Source organism: Panthera leo, chromosome D1 (assembly GCF_018350215.1).
Source record: "Panthera leo isolate Ple1 chromosome D1, P.leo_Ple1_pat1.1, whole genome shotgun sequence".
Taxonomy (NCBI): Eukaryota; Metazoa; Chordata; class Mammalia; order Carnivora; family Felidae; genus Panthera; species Panthera leo.
The window spans coordinates 58,380,339-58,389,409 of record NC_056688.1 but is presented as its reverse complement, the minus strand read 5'-3'; positions in this window follow the sequence as shown (position 1 = coordinate 58,389,409).

Here is a 9,071-nt window from a genome sequence, read left to right as displayed (position 1 = left end):
GCTTTCTAATTACGGCTCGAAATCCAGAAACCATAAGAGAAGAAACTGGTAAGTTCAACCACAGAAAAACAAAAGCGTCTTACAATTTAAAAAAAGAGAGGGGAGCCTGGGTGGCTCAGTCAGTTAAGTGTCCAACATCAGTTAAGTGTCTGACTTTGGTTAAGTGTCCGGCTTCAGCTCAGGTTATGATCTCACGGTTCATAAGTTCAAGCCCCACATCGAGCCTGAACTGTCTGTGCAGAGCCTACTTGGAATTCTCTCTCTCCCCACTCGCTCTCTGCCCCCCTCCCAACTCCTGCTTTCTCTCTCCAGACAAAGGGATAGATACTCTTCCCAAAATATAAAAAGCTAATGGGAATCAGTAAGCCCAACGGCTTAACAAAAAATTGCTAAAGGATATGCTAGAAAAAGAAATGCAAATAAATCTTAAATGGTTCTCTTGTTATGAAAAGTTGCTCAAAGTAAGAGAAATGCAAATTTAAACCACACTGAGATGGATTTTTTTCACCTATCACACTGGCAAAATTCCAAAAGTTTCATATCACAGTGTTGGTGAGGCTCTGGGGGGTGGGAAACAGATTCTCTCATATGGTGCTGATGGGAAGCTACATTGGTACAAGTCCAAAGGTGGACAAGTTGGCAGTAATAATCAAATTTACAAACGCACAGTCTTTTTGATCTGGTAATAATATTTCTGTGAAATTTCCTACATGAAAAAGTATGTACAGGACATGGATATTCTTTACAGCATTGTTTGTACTAGTAAAAAATTGGAAACAACCCAAATGTCCACCAGTAGAGGATTGGTTAAATACATTATGGTACATCTATACAATGGGATATTTTGCAGCCCTTACAAAGAATGAGGAAGCTTCCAATGTGCTAATCTGGAAAAACCCCCAAAATACAATTAAGTGGTAAAATGCAACGTCATGTGTATTGTCTACTACATTTTTATTTAGAAGGAAAATAAGTAGAAATATTTGTATTTGCACAAAGAAAGTCAAGGATAGACAAGAAACTAATCAAACCACCTTCCCAGCTTAGGGGTGAAGTGGGGGTGGGAATTAGGTAGATGGATGGTGGCGAGTGGAGGGAGACTTTTCTCTGCATGTTTTTTTCCCTGTATATACACATATATTTTTTTAAGTTTATTTATTTATTTTGAGAGAGAGAGAGAGAGAGAGAAACAATGCACAGGGGAGGGGCAGAGAGAGAGGGAGACAGAGAATCCCAAGTAGGCTCCACATTGTCAGTGCAGAGCCCCACGTGGGGCTTGAACCCACAAACTGTGAGATCATGACCTGAGCCGAAATCAAGCGTCAGTCAGACGCCTAACAGACTGAGTCACCCAGGCACCCCTCCCATACTTTCAATTTTTGAAGCATGTAAATGTATTACTCATTCAGATTTAAAATTAAGAAGATAAATGACAAAGAAAATTTATGTAAAAACCACAGACAAAGGTACATTAGGTAAGTGCAAAGTAGGGGATGGTAATAGTGATATAAGAAATTTTAAAAAATTGTGACTAAAAGCATTAAATGGGAGGAGAGATGCTTTTATTTATAAAACAGGTATATAATCCATAACAAGGTAGACCTTTTTTTTAAGATTTTTTATTTTTTATTATTATTATTTTTTAAATTTTTTTTAACGTTTATTTATTTTTGAGACAGAGGGAGACAGAGCATGAACGGGGGAGGGTCAGAGAGAGAGGGAGACACAGAATCTGAAACAGGCTCCAGGCTCTGAGCAGTCAGCACAGAGCCTGACGCGGGGCTTGAACTCACGGACTGCAAGATCATGACCTGAGCCGAAGTTGGATGCCTAACCGACTGAGCCACCCAGGCGCCCCAAGATTTTTTATTTTTAAAGTAATCTCTACACCCAATGTGGGACTCGAATGTACAACCCCAAGATCAAGAGTTGTGCACTCTACTTGAGGCACCTGGGTGGCTCAGTTGGTTATATGTCTGACTTCAGCTCAGGTCATGATCTCGAGGTCCGTGGGTTCAAGCCCTGCATCGGTCGTTGTGCTGACAGCTCAGAGCCTGGAGCCTGCTTCGGATTCTGTGTCTCCCTCTCTCTCTGCCTCTCCCCTGCTCATGCTCCGTCTCTGTCTCTCTCTCTCAAAAATAAATGAACATTAAAAAAGAAAAAAAAGAGTTGTGCACTCCACCAACTGAGCCAGCCAGGTGCCCCAGGAAGACATATATCTACTTATCTATTTATTTTTCATGATCCTGGGATCATGACCTGAGATGAAATCGAGCTGGTCATTCAACTGACTGAGCCACCAAGGCGCCCCCAGTCCAGGGAGACTTTTATATGGTGTATTGAATAATACAGCATCAAAACAGATAAACTACAAATAGAAGGAAAGAGTAAAACACAGAAAAGAGTAAGAGACACATCACTATCAGTCTAATAGTTTATATAGAATAAAAATAAATGTAGATATACTTTATTTGAAAATGTATGTGTGGGGGCTCCTGGGTGGTTCAGTCAGTTAAGTGTCCCAACTCTTGATTTCAGCTCAGGTCATAATCTCACTGTTCATGGGATCGAGACCTGCCTCAGGGTCCCAGCTGAGCATGGAGCCTAGTTGGGACTCTCTCTCTCTCCCTCTTTATTTGCCTCCTCCTCAAAATAAATAAATAAACTTTAAAATAAATATATAAATAATCCATAGAATACATAAAATGAAATTCTAATAAATAAAATATACACAAGTTAACACACTTTAATTAAGCCAATGTCCCCTATATATCTGCAAATAAAACTAGGAATTCATAACACAAGTTTAAATAATTACAAGAAATAACAACGAAACCTAAATACTCCTCTAAAAAAGACTTTTGATTGGGTCAAAGAGAAATTAAAAATGTAGTCAACAACTATTTAAAAATGGTGATAAAGAAAACTTTACCTATAAAAACATGTAAAGTAGCCAAAGCAGAAGTCAGTGAGAAATCATAGCCATAAACGATTATGTTATTTAAAAAGAATGACAGGGCGCCTGGATGGCTCAGTTGGTTGAATGAACAACTCTTGATTTTGGCTCAGGTCATGATCCCAGGGTCGTGGGATTGAGACCCTTGTCAGGCTCTATGCTGAGCATGGAGCCTACTTAAGATTCTCCCTCCCTCTCTCTCTCTCTCTCTCCCTCTTCCCCCTCTCCTGCTATGCTCACTCTCTCTATAAAAGAAAAATGAATAAAATAAAAAGAACGACAATACACAAAATAAGTATTAGCTTTAATAAAACCGTAAAAACAGAACACAAAAGCTACCCCAAGGGCATTAAGAGAAAGAAAATAATAAAGGCAGAAATGAATTACTTAGTGGCCAACTCATCTTTAACAAAGAAGGAAAGAATATCCAATGGAATAAATACAATCTCTTCAGCAAATGGTGCTGGGAAAACTGGACAGCAACACGTAGAAAAATGAACCTGGACCTCTTTCTTACACCATACACAAAAATAAACTCAAAATGGATGAAGGACCTAAATGTAAGACAGGAAGCCATCAAAATCCCCAAGGAGAAAGCAGGCAAAAACCTCTTTGACCTTGGCCACAGCAACTTCTTACTCAACATGTCTCCAGAGGCAAGGGAAACAAAAGTAAAAATGAACTATTGAGACCTCATCAAAATAAAAATCTTCTGCACAGTGAAGGAAACAATCAGCAAAACTAAAAGGCAACCGACAGAAAGGGAGAAGATATTTCCAAACGACATATCAGATAAAGGGTTAGTATCCAAAATCTATAAAGAACTTCTCAAACTCAACACCCAAAAAACAAATAATCCAGTGAAGAAATGGGCAAAAGACATGACTAGACACTTCTCCAAAGAAGACATCCAGATGGCTAACAGACACGTGAAAAAATGCTCCACATCACTCATCATCAGGGGAATACAAATTAAAACCATAATGAGATACCACCTCACACCAGTCAGAATGGCTAAAACAAACAACTCAGGCAACAACAGATGTTGGCGAGGATGCAGAGACAGAGGATGTCTTTTGCACTGTTGGTGAAAATGCGAACTGGTGCAGCCACTCTGAAAAACAGTATGGTGGTTCCTCAAAAAATTAAAAATAGATCTACCCTATGACCCAGCAATTGCACTAGTAGGTATTTATCCAAGGGATACAGGTGCGCTGTTTCGAAGGGGCACATGCACCCCAATGTTTATAGCAGCATTATCAACAATAGCCAAAGTATGGAAAGAGCCCAAATGTCCATTGATGGACGAATAAAGAAGATGTGGTGTATACACGCGCGCGCGCACACACACACACACACACACACAATGGAGTATTATTCGGCAATAAAAAAGAATGAAATCATACCATTTGCAACTACATGGATGGAACGAGATTGTATTGTGCTAAGTAAAATTAGCCAGTCAGAGAAAGACAAATATCATATGACTTTACTCATATGAGGAATTTCAGATAAAAAACAGATGAATATAAGGGAAGGGAAACAAAAATAATATAAAAACAGGGAGGGGGACAAAACATATGACACTCTTAAATGCGGAGAACAAACTGAGGATCGCTGGAGGGGTTTTAGTGGGGGGATGGGCTAAATGGGTAAGGGGCATTAGGGAGGACACTTGTTGGGATGAACACTGGGTGTTATATACAGGGATAGGGGGTGAATCACTGGAATCTACTCCTGAAATCATTATTGCACCATATGCTAACTAACTTGGATGTAAATTAAAAAATAAATTAAAAACAAAAAGAAATGAATTACTTAGTAAACTACATAAACTGAGAAATAAATTCAGGTGCATTTTTTAAAAGTTGATTGATTTATTTGAGAGACAGAGTGCAGGGTAAGAGCAGAGAGAGAGAGAGAATCCCAAGCAAGTTCCACCCAGCACAGAGCCAGACACAGGGCTTGATCCCACGACAGGGAGATCAGATGCTTGACTGACTGAGATCGAGAGTCAGATGCTTAACCGACGGAGCCACCCAGGAGCCCCAATTCAAGCTCATTTTAAAAAATTCTAGGGGTGCCTGGGTGGCTCCGTCGGGTGAGCGTCCAACCTCAGCCCAGATCATAATCTTGCAATTCCTGAGTTCGAGCCCCACGTTGGGCTCTGTGCTGACAGCTCAGAGCCTGGAGCCCACTTCAGATTCTGTGTCTCCCTCTCTCTGCCCCTCCCCAACTCGTGTTCTGTCTCTCTCTCTCCCTCTAAATAAATAAATAAATAAATAGCATTAAAAATTTTTTTTAAATAAAAATTTAAAAATTCTGCATCATGACCTGTAAAACCTGTCCTGATTTGGCCCTGGCAGTCTATCTGCTCCTTGTCAACCCCTCCTCCTCAACTCCTGGATACTCAACTCCCATGATTCTGAAGTATGGATCCTTTGTTGTCTGAACTCAGGAACCAAATAGATTGATTCAGATAAAATGTTTGAGAGAGGGCTGGTACCCCTGGTTCCCGAGCTCTGGTTCCTTGCCTATCACAGCCATCTGCTAATGATGTCTACCTGCCTTTAAGGCCCAGCTCAAATGCCTCCTCCTCCAGGTAGGTTTTGTGGATCTAAACTATGGCTAAAGCAAGAGGGGGGATAAGCCCTGCAAGAGAATGGGTAAATCCAAAATTTGTGGCAGAGTGAAGGTTAAGTCCCACTGTGGGGGTTGAGGAAAGCTGCCTGGTGGACGGGGCATTTGAGCTGGTTCATGAGGGGGAAAGTGTTCAGCCAGCAAAGGGCAGGGGAAAAAAACACTTCAGGAAGAAGGAAAAGCATGAAGAAATGCAGGGGTGTGTGTGAAAGGACCGAATGGTTTGGAGAAATCGGGGACTTCCCTCATGACTGGGGTGTGGAGGGCTAATGGGGAGTAGGGATTGGAGAGTATGAAAAGGTCACTGGGACAGGTCACAAGGGGCCTTGAATGATATGAGGGGTTTATGTTTCATTTGCCTGTGGGTGATGAAGATTAGCCAGAAATTACTGAGCAGGGTTGTGAGTGTGGGACTGTCAGATGGTTAGCAGCCTGAGCCCCACTCTCATTGAAATGGGGGGAAATGGGGTGCCGGTGGCATGACGGGGGATTCCTTAAGCTAGATTCCTTAAACTGGGGGATTCCTGTAGTCTGTCCAGGAGGAATCGGGGAAAGGTAGGTTGTGCGGTTCTGGCTCTGGAGGCCCGGGGCTGGGGTAAAGGGCTCGGCCCTGAGTCTGTTTCTCCTCTTTGATACATTTCCTGGCTCCTGCATGCCACCGCCCCCCTCCCCATTCCCATCACAAGCAGGGAGGGGCTGAAAGGCAGCTCCTGGCACCTCCCTCATCACCATGGGGCTTTTCTATCCACCCATTTGGCCCAGCCCACACAGGGGCCTCTGTGGTCAGGCCTTTGTGTCTGCACAGTAGCCCTCTTTGTCCTGAGCAGCCCTCACCCCCCACCTCCCTCCTGCCCTTCTCTCTTTCCCTCTCTTTCTCTCCTGTGTCACAAAAAGCACCAGTTTTACAGAGAGATAGCCAGGGCTCTAATCTTGGCTCCCCCCACTGAATCTCTGAGCAAGTTGTTTTGCTTCTCTGAGGCTTACTTTTGGGTTCATGAAAAAAGACTCTGTGTGAGGAATCAAACTCCTGGCAAGAATTGGTCTGCTACCCAGTCCTGAGACCTAAGCAACATGGGGACCCCTGCCCAACATCCACGCTCTTCTCTGAACCTCCTACTTACATCTCCAACCTCATCCTCTCTACTGCCTGGCCAGGTGGCTGTCATTCTCCCGTTTGGCAAATGAGAAAACCAAGGTCTGAGGCATTATAAGAGGGTGACCCAGGGCCCCACGCTTTGAAGGGCCCTGTACTTGATTCACTGCTTTGCTGTCCCATCTTGAAATTCTCACTAGTTTTCGAACAAGGTGACCATTTTCATTTTGCCTTGGGTCCCACAAATTATGTAGCTGGTCCTGCTTGTGGGGAGTTGGAGGGGTAGCTTGCCCAGGCCTGGACCAGGCTTCCTGCCTCCTGGGCTGCCTCCCCTGGGTGCCTGCATCCTGGCATGCCAAGAGCCAGAGTTTCTACTTTGCATTTGGCATCAGGGACCGGGCCCCTGCCTGGAAACCTGAGGAGCACAGTTCCCTGCGGCCTTCAGGCGGGCAAGGGAGGGAGCATGGTCCAGGCCGATGCAGCAGTGTGGAGATCAGGCAAGACCAGGATGCGGGAGCCAGCCCAGCCCTATGTAACCTGAGCCGCCAGTGTGGGTCCCAATGCTGTGGCTCAGTCATTACTCCAGCCAGCACTCCGGGAAGGGAATTCAGCAGGGCCTTCCTTCCCAGCAGGTCGGGAGTTCTAGGGCCAGGGGACGCACGCTGTGGGCCACTGTGACTTTGGACCTTCACTTCCCCTTTCTGAGCCTCAGTTTCCCTACTTGTAAAATGGTCATGATAACATCTACCTCACAGGGTTCTGGTGAAGACTAAATGAGGTACTTTAACATGATGACTAGCTCAAAGGTGGTCACTACTAAATCGAGTTCTTACTCGCTCACGTAACAAATATTCATGAAGGCTGACCAGGCGACAGGGACGGTGCTAGATGTTGGGCATTTAACTGTGAACAGGATGGACCCTGGCTCTGCCTTCAAAGAGATGCCCACTAGAGGGGGAGATAACAGTGTGGTAAGTGGTGTGACAAGAGGGAGGTACCTGATGGGGCTCCTGGGCTGGGCCTTAGAGAAGCAACGGGGAGAGCCAAGAGAAAGGGTCAAGGGCAGAGAAGCGTGAAGGGGCATTGCAGGCAGAGGGAGCAGCAAGCAGCACTCAGGAGGCGAGGGAGGGCCCAGCACTGCAGCGTGGCAGATCAGAGGCAGGAGGTGAGGCGGAGAGGTGGGAAGGCCCGGCTTGGCAGGCTGCAGAGGTGGGCTTTCCCTTGAGGCTGGTGGAGCCACAGAAGGTGTGAGGCAGGTGATGGCTGCGAGGGGTGACACGCACCCCACCTTAGCCCATGATGGAGGGATACTTGGAAATATCCCAGCTGAGCAAGGAGGTTTCACTCCCAGCACAGATTCTCAGAGCAGGAAGTTTTCTCGGGGGAGATGAGAGAAGTCGAGAGAGGGAAGATGAGAAGGCTTGAGAGAGCCAAGTGCCTCCTCAGGGTTGGAGAGACAGGAAGCCTCCTAATGCACGGGGAGGGTGCCCTTTCCCATCTGACCTGCTGCTGCTAATAGGACGCTGCAACTGTCTCCCTCCTGTGGCTCCATTACCCTCCTCTTGGGGACCATTACATGCCTGAGTCTTCACCACCAGCCTGCCCAGGGTTCCTTGGTTCTAGGGCTCGTCTGATGCCCCTCCATACTTCCAGATGGGGGCCCTGTGTGGGGCTTGTTGTGGGACTTGTTGAACCTCAATTTCCTGGCTGAGTCAATGGGTCTAATATCTTTTAGGCATGGAAACATCTACATTTTCTTGACAAACTATTGTCAGGAAATGTAAATAAGTACAATGATAAAAACAAAGGCCCTTAGGTCGCAGTGGATGGGGGCTCCTCAGGCCACCTCAAGTGGGGGGGGGGGATTTGGAACTTACGGGACTTGATCTCTCAAGCCCAGTGATGAGAGAGCCAAGGGAAGATGTCAAGAGAACCAGATGTCCAGCCCCTCATTACAGGAAATACTAACCCCTCAAACTCGGGCAGTTCGGGACAACGGGCAAAACCCTAAAAAAAGAACCTTTACTATTTTGCAAAAGAGGAAACTGAAGTTCATAAAAGAGGTGAGGCAAGACCCCAAGGCAATAGGGTTCAAGGACATGTCCTTTTCCTGTTTCTCAGGTCTCACTAAGTCACTCATTGTGTTAGCTCAGACACTGGGTGTCTCAGGAATGCAGTTTCTTCGACTGTACAGTAAGGGAGTTGGACCAGAGGAGCAGCAGGACTCTGGGCTGCCCACTCTCCAGGCAGCTAGAGACTGAGGCAGAGCCGTGAGTCCTCATCTTGTGGTCAAAGGAATTTTTTTCCCTTGAACTTAGTACTAGTCACAGTAGAGGTCTGAAGGCTTGAGAGAGAGAGGAGAAAAGAGGTGCTGGTTGGGGC